The 10,170-nt window shown below is 44.2% G+C and overlaps 1 pseudogene; it reads right to left on the bottom strand.

Annotated features, from left to right (window-relative positions):
* Positions 1-8,243, bottom strand: part of LOC128579558 (bifunctional methylenetetrahydrofolate dehydrogenase/cyclohydrolase, mitochondrial-like) — a 23,247-nt pseudogene extending 15,004 nt beyond the window's left edge.
* Positions 8,244-10,170: the final 1,927 nt, after the last annotated feature.

The following is a 10,170-nucleotide window of genomic DNA, read 5'->3' as shown; positions in this document are numbered from 1 at the left end:
ACACTAATGTAGACAACTCCCAACAAACTGGAGAAGCAAGGGTGCCTACTGACCTCCTTCCTGAACTACTCCTTAAAAAAGAATCTAAAACATATGAGTAATAAAATTATAAAAAAGAATGCTTACCTTCTAAGTTATGTGCATAACTAAAGCCCACAACAGAAATATCTGGAACTTCTAAACTCGTTTCCAACTTCAAATACAAACATACTATATTAAAAGAAAAAGCCAATTAGCTTCATTATGAGCAGTGTGTGAAGAGCTAATGTGATGTAAGGAAGTAAAGCTTGCAAAGATTTTCATTTGATTGTACGATTTTCAAAATATTTAACAATTTGAGTTTTCTGAAATAACTGTGATCTCCCTGTAGGTTAAAATAAATCAGTGAGGGCGGCGCCTGTGGCTCAGTCGGTAAGGCGCCGGCCCCATATACCGAGGGTGGCGGGTTCAAACCCGGCCCCGGCTGAACTGCAACCAAAAAATAGCTGGGCGTTGTGGCGGGCGCCTGTAGTCCCAGCTACTCGGGAGGCTGAGGCAAGAGAATCGCTTAAGCCCAGGAGTTGGAGGTTGCTGTGAGCTGTGTGATGCCATGGCACTCTACCGAGGGCCATAAAGTGAGACTCTGTCTCTACAAAAAAAAATAAATAAATAAATAAAAATAAAAAAAAATAAATCAGTGAGTTAACTGTAGGTCTTTGAGGCAAAATCAAAGTAATGTCATCAGATGGAAACTGAGAATTATTATTCCCTTAGAAATATCTAGAAAGTGACTATCAGAAATGAAGTCACAGGCTCCGTACCCATAGCACAGTGGGTACGGCATCAGTCACAACACCAAGGCTGGCAGGTACAAACCTAGCCCAGGCCAGCTAAACAATAATGATAACTGCAACAAAAAAATAGCTGGGCGTTGTGGTGGGCGCCTGTAGTCACAGCTACTTGGGAGGCTGAGGCAAGAGAATGGCTTAAGCCCAGGAGTTGGAGGTTGCTGTGAGCTGTGATAACACAGCACTATGCTGAGGGTGACATAGTGAGACTGTCTTTAAAAAAAAAAAAAAAAGAAAAAAGAAAAGTAATGAAGTCACAAAGGAATTACTACACTCATATTACTCCACATTTTACAGATGTTACTCCTACTTGCTTATAGGAACCCTTCTCTCTTTGTATATACCTACCAGCAATATTTGTACATCTCTTAGGTCATTTTAACATTTAGCATTTAACTCTCTAATTAGTTTGCTTCCACAAACCATCTCTTTTTCTTCTTCCAAAAGTTTCTTATTCTCAAATTGCTTCTTGAATTTCAATCAAGTTTACATTTTTTAAAAAAATTTAATCTTATTCATTTCCTTTAAATTTTTTTTTTGTTTATTTTTATAGAGACAGAGTCTCACTATGTCGCCCTTGGTAGAGTACGTGACATCACAGCTCACAGCAACCTCCAACTCCGGAGGATGGAGGTTTTACTATGTTACCTGAAGGGCTGACCTCAAACTCCAGACCTCAAGGGATCATCCTGTGTCAGCCTCCCAAGTAGCTGAGGCTGCCACACCCTGCTAAATGTAAATTCTTTACATTTACTATTATCTGAACTTTTTACTTACCTCCTCTTTTCCTTTGATCAGTTAGGACTCTCTAAGCCCCAAACTCCTTCAGTAATTATCATTAGGCTTTTTTTTTCTTTTTTTTTGAGACAAAGTCTCACTCACACAGTTGCCCTGGGTAGAGTGATGTGGTGTCATAGCTCACAGAAACCTCAAACTCCTGGCCTCCCAAGCAGCTTGGACTACAAATGCCTGCCACAATGCCCAGCTAGTTGTTTTAGAGACAAGGTCTCGCTCTTGCTCAGGCTGGGGTCTAACTCCTGAGCTCAAGCGATCCACCTGCCTTGGCCTCCCAGCATACTAGGATTACAGGCCCATTCGGCATTTTTAAAAAAATTCTTGCATCTTCCCTGAGGTGCTCGTAGCTTTAGAAGAATCTCTGGAGAAGAATTAAACTGATCATGACTAGGACAGGAGAGTCAGGAATTGCTGAGGACTCTAATGTCACCCATGGTCATTCCCAATGACTTCAAAATTCCTGGCTTTCCTAGTCCTAGAATGACCTTGACTCCCAAAGCCACACCTGGTCTCTGTCCCCACTGTTCCCCTACCAACATCTTAAGCACTCAGGCCAAAGCTCTGTGTTCTGCACAGAAGTCCCCTGTCTCCCCATCCCTGCTGACTGCACCTCACTGCATCCTTGATCTGGTCCCATAGAGCCATCACTTCAATCACTCTCACACCTCTGAGCTCACTCTCTCCTCCTCTTGTCTTCCATCCTACCTGCACCAGTTCTCCATTGCTACCATAGGGCTTAGGTGCTCGGCTGGAGAGTCACACGGGACTGGCCCTGGTGCAGTCCTCAGTCACACCAGGCAGCTCCTCTTCACGTTCCCAGGCACCTCCCTCCCCTCCTGTCAGCAGCAGTCCCACACCACCAGCCTTGTCAGAGTTCCCATCATTCCTCTCTTCCTCAAGCGGCAATCTCAGTGTCCATTTAGAAAGGGAAAGCACCTTCCAAGCACAAACTCACCTCTACGTGTGGCGCTGTCCCCTTCTTCCTCCTAGGGGTGGCTGCCCTACTCTGTGCTTTGGAAGGCATTCATCCGCCCTGCCCCTGCAGCACTGGGCCCTCCATGTCTCCCTCCCTTTGGAATCATCAAATACTCTCCCTAGGCACCTAAAGATGCCCAATACTCTCCCTATTTTTAAAAAGATGGCATGTATTAAAATCTAAATATTTCTACCAAGAATGTGTAACACTGCACTAAGTACTGACTGCAGTGGCCTGCCCAGTCTCCATCCCCTGATCTCCCCTAACTCCCCTCTAGATCAGGGCCAGCTGCCAGCTTCCTTCCTCACACCACCAACTCTGACTGCTCACTTCTTGACTCAGTTTCAGATTTGTTCTCCAGGTATCTGCCAGGACTACAGCTGGACCCTGAGCCCTAACTTACTGACCTCATGTCCAGCCAATGCCCTAAAAAGAGACCAGCTCTTTTTCCTTGGCGGTCTTATCTTCATCTCAATCCCACACCTTATTAGGGGTCCTCCTGCCCCTCAAATCACATCACTACCATTTACCAGAAGAATAAAAACATTACCATAGCCTACAGACCGTTCTACTGGGTTGATAAGATCCACCTTGGACTGTTTGGTTACTTTTTTTTCTATCTTGGGTTTATTAACTTCCCTTAGAAACTATATTCTGAACACTGGTGACCCAGCCAGGTTACACAGCTGGTCACTTTGACCCTCGGATCCCTTGCTTCCTTTAATTTTCTTCTGATCACCAACCAATTTCCAACGATATTTATGCACAAATACCCACTTTATAACAAATGGCTCATTTCATTTGCTACTTATTGTAAGTTATAGTAAGTGCTATAACAGAGTTCTGGAGTTTACACAACTCTTTATTAGTGCTAGCAAACAATACTATCATAATATTTCATAATTATGTTATATATACCATTAGTACTATAGGATTTATGCTCAGAGAAGATTGCTGTTTTAAGAATTTGCCCCAAGAATCATATTTGTAAAACTGTTCAATAAGGCAAAAACAGAGAAAAAATAATATCAGGTAAAAATATACTGAAAAAATAATATCAGGTAAAAATATACTGAAAAACCAAACCTTCAACAAAAATTAGGGGACCCCCACAAGTTTATAAATGTATTGTTTTCTATTTGTCATTTTTATAACACCCAAAGGAATTGAAAATTATGTTGTTAATTAAAAACCATGATCTAAAACAAATCTGAGAAAACACTGAGAGGAAAAAATATCAATAAACTTAGATACTGCATCTTCTGATACGAAAACTGAGGAGAAAACAAAGCATGCTAAAATAATAAATGATTCTGAAGTAATTACTTTTTATTTTATTCATTTATTTATTTATTTTTTTTTTTTTTGTAGAGACAGTCTCACTTTATGGCCCTCGGTAGAGTGCCATGGCCTCACACAGCTCACAGCAACCTCCAACTCATGGGCTTAAGCGATTCTCTTGCCTTAGCCTCCCAAGTAGCTGGGACTACAGGCACCTGCCACATCACCCGGCTATTTTTTGGTTGCAGTTTGGCCGGGGCCGGGTTTGAACCCGCCACCCTCGGTATATGGGGCCGGCGCCTTACCGACTGAGCCACAGGCGCCGCCCTTGTTTTATTTTTTTTAGAGACCAGAGTCTCACTTTGTCGCTCTTGGTAGAGTACTGTGGCATCACAGCTCACAGCAACCTCCAGCTCTTGGGCGTAGGCAATTCTCTTGCCTCAGCCTCCCACGTAACTGGGACAATAGGTGCCTGCTACAATGCCCGGCTATTTTTTTGTTGTAGTTTGGCGGGGGCTGGGTTTGAACCCACCACCCTTGGTATATGGGGCCAGCCTACTCACTGAGCCACAGGCGCTGCCCTGTGTAAAAAATTTTATTTTTAAAATTTCAGATTAACGTGAGGGTACAAACAACTAGGTTATGATGTTTGCATTTGTCAGGTAGAGTCTCTCTTGTAGTTGTGTCCTGCACCCAAGAAGTGTGCCCCGAACCCCGACACTGTGCCCATTAAGTGGGAGCTCACCAACCCCCACCACAAAGTAATCTCATGAACACAGCACAGCAGGACTCGACAGCGTGGGACGCAGTTATTACATGTCCATCTGAACACGAGATGCAAAGGACATAACAAGCATACACCCTAAAACTGACAGCCACGACCCAGTCAAAGATTATCGCATGACATGCAGGGACACACATAACACAGCCACGTGGAGAATAAGTTAAGAAGGGCGGCCACACCACTCTCCAACCCCTACGTGAACACCTGGTAACTCCAGTTAGGCTGTTATTTTGCCCTGGTTCAAAATATACCTAGGTACAAAGGAAAACATTTCCCACTTACTGAAAAGAAGTCTAATTCTCACATGCTAAATCTCTATTACACTAAAAGAAATTTAGATGAATTAAAATGTGTCTGTGTCTCAAAGCAGTAACAAGTCTTTCCAGTTTCAATGGCTCTTACAGACATGTTCAAGAGGAATGACCCTGAGGAACGTGAGATTAAACAGTCTAGCTTTAACATTCTGCTGGGAGCATGGGCCATACAGTGTGCTTGTTTTATATAAAAAGAATCACCTTTGTATGGAAGCCTAAGGCTTTTAACATGTAAACAGCAGTAACAAGAATGTACTGAATTATATATAACTCCCAAAATACTGAAAATAAATTTTCATGCCAAAATGATATGGAAAGGTCAGTGATTATGAGTCATTTGGATAAAATGCAGTAACTCAAAGGTATATAGTTAGAATGAGCAAACTGAGAAAGTATTTTGAAAGCTAGTTTATGGTTTTCATTCTCTACAATAAATTGTTCAAATCAGTACACAATAGAGAATGGAGAAACAAAGCCAAGAAAGGCTTGTGGTATATAAAAACACAAAAATGAGGGTGACGCCTATGGCTCAAAGGAGTAGGGCACTGGCCCCATATGCTGGAGGTGGCGGGTTCAAACCCAGCCTGGACCAAAAACTGCAAAAAAAAAACAAAACATAAAAGTGAGTATCAAAGCATGATTTTTAAAAGGTCAAAACCCCAAAATCATATTTGGAGTACAGTATACATAGTAGAACTAATTTTAAATTTTGCCCAAATTTATTTGAAAAAAAAAATTAACAGCAAAAAGCCTGACTATTCTGACAGCACAGAAGTCTTTGAACAAGGGGGAAGCACTTTCATTTTCACCCAAACAATAAAAAAAGTCGCTGGGTCCCTCTACTATTACCCTGCGATGATCACAGTTCTTGGCGTATCAATCTCCTCCTAACAAGGTGGCTCAAATTTCCACTCTGCCCTAAAGTAGCACCACTCTAAATATCAATCACTTCCAGCAATTTGAACAACCAAAATGACTTCAAATTGAAAAGATTTTGCCATTTCATTTCCGCATTAAAGCCCATTCATCAATAATTTAAGTACAGTTATAATGGGCAAGAAGAAGAATGAAGTAAAGGTTTTTTTTGTTTTTTTTTTTTTTACTGGACGGCCTTGCCCAAGCTGTTAGACTGCCCCCATGTGGCCAGCGGCACTGCCCAGACTGCGGGCCAACCCGCCCTGGGGCAGAGGGAGAACATCCACGTCCATGTTACCCTGTTAAATGCCCACCTCTCACTGATTCACGATAAAGTCTACCAAGCAGAAAGAATACCTTTCCCAGCCTCAGGGTCTTGGACAATGTGGATACTCAACCAACACCTGCTGGATGTGAAAGAGTTTGCATCTGGACGTTGTGTTGTATGAGGTTCCCTCCCATGACTGCACCAAACAGGGAACATGCAGGTCCTGAGATGATGCTGAGGCCCTATTTAAATGCCATCCTTCCTGTTCACAACTGCATTTTGCTAGTAACCCTTGACTACATATGACCTTCTAGTTGCCATTCTATTAAAGGTCACGTGCTTTCGCCACTACTAAGGCAAAGGCGGCATCGTGGCACTTCGGCCTTTTGGCATTCCCTCTCTGCTGGCATCCACCCTGCAGTCTGGGACCTCTCTCTCAGCCCCAGCTGCCCAGACTCTCTCTGCGCACGCCTGAACTCTCTTTGAGGTGTATCCCATGCACGTCCCAAACACAGCCTACAACCACTGGGCTCTACCCACCAACAGCCGTTTCCCAGCCTGTACTCTGCCCTCCCAATCTGCAACCCTGAGGGTAAGTGAAAGCTGGCTGCAGTGCTGGTGAGTGATAAGAGAAGGCAAAGGGAAAACACCATTCCAGCTAGACACCAGGTACTGTGCTCTGAATGTCTGCATGCCCCCTATTCATTTGGTAATGAATAGGGGGTACTTGGTAACCCCTAAGTAATGGTATTAGGATGTGGGGCCTTTGGAGGTGCTTACGTCATGAGGGTTGAGGGCTCCTGTGGGTAGAGGGCTCATGAGTAAGATCAGTGCCCTTACGAAAGAGGCCCAAGGGAACTTGTTTGCCCCCTGCTGCCTCACCTCCCATAAGGACACAGCAAAACAGTGTCTGTCCATGAGGACGCAGGTCTTTACCAGATATTGTCTACTGTGCCTTGATCCTGGCCATTCCCAACTCTGGAACTGTGAGAAAAAAATTTCGGTTGTTTACAAGCCACTCAGTTATACCATATCATATGTGACAGAAGCCGGAAAGGGTTAAGACACCATGCATTTGAACAACGTCTACAAATGTGGCTGTGGCCCAAGCCCATTAGTGACCCTCAGAGTAGAACTTACAGAACAAATAGGGCATAAGTTATTCTGGAGCTATCTGGGCAGGGCTTGTGACAGCACCAAAATCAGGCTCTGAGGAGTGAGCCTTCCTGTAACCTACAGAGTCGAAACCGAAGAGAACTTAACTGTAACATTCATTCCTCGCTTGTCCTCACAGGAAAGTTAGGAGTAAAGCACTGAAGTGACAGAGTAGCCCCTCTCCTGTTGGTTTCTTAGGCGCCCCCCCGCAAGCCAGGGTATAGAGCAGGTGCTTACACCATGATGCCCCTCACCCTCTTCACCAGGAGTGCAGTCAGCCTCACAAAATACTAGCCGCTATAAAATGTGGGAAGAAACAAGACATTCTAAATTTCCATTTTTCATTCTTAGGCTCAAAAGTCACAAAATTACCAGGTGAATTAAATTGCTTTCATTGAGACTAATGGGAACAAAATATTCATTTCAAAGACAAATATAACCAGTTTTCTATATAAACCTGAAGGGAGCAGAGGAGGGGTGGGAGACAGAGCTGAGCTCACCATTACGTGCGTGCGCATTACTGCTTACATTCCTCAGAGATAATTGACTCGTTAACAAAGGTGGAAATCGAATGATTCAGTTCATAGAGTGAAAAGTAATGAAATAATTTAAGGTCATTTCTGAAAAGAGCCGATCTGTATTAGATTAAAAAAAAAATTATTTTCGTAAGTGAACTCATTTTACGTGAAAACATTCTATCTTTATATTTCTATATTTTTAAAGCTCCCCTGCGCCTGCCAGCTACCCCACTGCCCTTGATCAATGTCACCAACCACTTCCCGATGTTCCCCACCCTTGCTGCTCCCACAGCTGGTCCCCACAAAGCCCAGTACCGGAGGGTAAGATCCATGGCAGCAGCCCCCTTCATAGACTGGGGGCTGGGGGCAGCTGTCACTGTCAGGGATCTAAGAAACCTGTCAAAATACATGACATCAGTTCTGTAGGTTCTGAAAAGTACTGATGACTCTCTCTATTCCATGACTATATGAGCAAAATCATGTCATCCCTCCTCTCTCAAGGTAAACCAGTGATTCTACCTCCTCAAAGGACCTTCTCTGACTTCTGGCAGGTGCAGGTTGCCTTTGCACCTCCCCTCCAATTGGCTTGAGGCCACTTGTGTCTCTGTGTATCAGGCACTTCCTTCTGGAAAATCCCCTCCTCAGCCTCTTCAACCTCTACGCATAAATTTCTCTTACTGGTGTGACTGCCTGTCACAAAACTATCACAGAAGCAGAATCTCCCCCGTTTTTTTCCAAATAAGATGGCCTGTGCCACTCACCCACAAGGAGAACAGATAAAGCAGAGCTGCCCCCAGGAGAGGCTGGGGGTTGAAGCCCCCACCACATCGCCTGACCCACCCTGCCTGGGGTATCTCGGCAGAACTACCGGGTTTGGAACCAGATGGTGCACTCAGCTCCATCTCCCACCCCTTCTCTGCTCCTTCAAGCTGATGCCCACTTCCCCTCTTTTTGCTCCAGCTAAGTCCGAAGTATCTTTCCAGATACCTTCTTTGTAATCCATTCGGCACCAGGCAGCTTTGGTCACCCCCTTATCCTGTGAGGTACCTTGCACTGCCTGTACTGTACTGTTCCATGCCTTTGTTCACGTTTCTGCCTGATCTACTGCACTGTGACTGTTGTTAAGGCAGAGCAGATGATGATGGGGTATGTGTATGTGTGTGTGTGTGCGTGTGTGTACTTGTGTGCGATGGGGAGGGAGGCCCAGGGGACCCTAAAATGAGGCTCTGCAGTGCCCTGGCTGTGAAGCTGGCCCCTTGATCTGCACGTAGAGGTGGTGAGGAGGGCACGTACTAACTTTTCTCACTGTCAAGTAATTCCCCTCTAAGGTCCCATGTATGTGATCAAGGAGTCAAGGGCAAGGTAAAAATGCCCCAGGACCAAAAGGTCCAGGTCCTAACACTGGAGCTCAACGTCCAGTGAGACAACGTGTGTATGTTCCTAAAAGGTAAGAACTTTAATTCTAAGAATCATCAGCTGTTCATCAGCTGTTCTTTTTACTCACTTCCTAAGACAAAGGCATGACCAAGCCAGTTAGTGAAATTTCAACACACACTAAGCCTGAAGGCAAAGCAAGACAGAACTGCTCTACAACTTTGACTTCAAAGCATTGTACTTGAGAGAGATGAGTTTCCCCTACTTCTTCTCTACATATAAACTTCACTAAGCCACATGGGCAGCATGAAACCCACTGCCCTGGTCGCTGGGCACCAGAGGGAGAGGAGGAGCAGTGTGGTTGGTAGACTGGTCACACAGAGCAAAAAGAGCAAACTGTGCAATGAATATGTGGACAGCGTGGACATCTATACCTGGACGGCTGGAACACAGAGGGGAGGAAAGCCAGAAAGAACACTGAAGTGAGCAAGTAGAAGCGTAATATTGGTGAGAACTTAAGTTACTAAAGACACACACACAGAACAGTTACAGAGGACTGTGTGTGTTCACTCACACCCATCTCCTGCTGAGAGGTGCACCATGATCCACCCCCAGTCTTGGTTTCTAAACACCATCCCACATTGAAGGAACTGGAGTCCCTGAACAATAGCTTGTTCCAGGACTGGGGCAACAAACATACAAACTAAGTCTGGAACATATTATTCAGAAAACAAGGAAGTGTCCAAAAATTGATAGGCACATGTCAAAACAACAGAGGAGCCGGTCTAGGGAGCTCCCATTGTCCAAGTCTTGGATAATTTGAACATCACAATAAAGATAGCAGCAGTTTACAATCCAGTGAATGAAACGGAATCTGTGAGTCCACACTGATACCAAAAGATGAATGAAAATACAAATAAATGGATAAGGAAAAGCTTTTCTCTACAACAGAATGTCAACTTA

The sequence above is a fragment of the Nycticebus coucang genome, unplaced genomic scaffold (assembly GCF_027406575.1).
Source record: "Nycticebus coucang isolate mNycCou1 unplaced genomic scaffold, mNycCou1.pri scaffold_72, whole genome shotgun sequence".
Classification (NCBI taxonomy): Eukaryota; Metazoa; Chordata; class Mammalia; order Primates; family Lorisidae; genus Nycticebus; species Nycticebus coucang.
The sequence above is the reverse complement of the archived record's forward strand: the minus strand, read 5'-3'. Positions and strand labels throughout refer to the sequence as shown.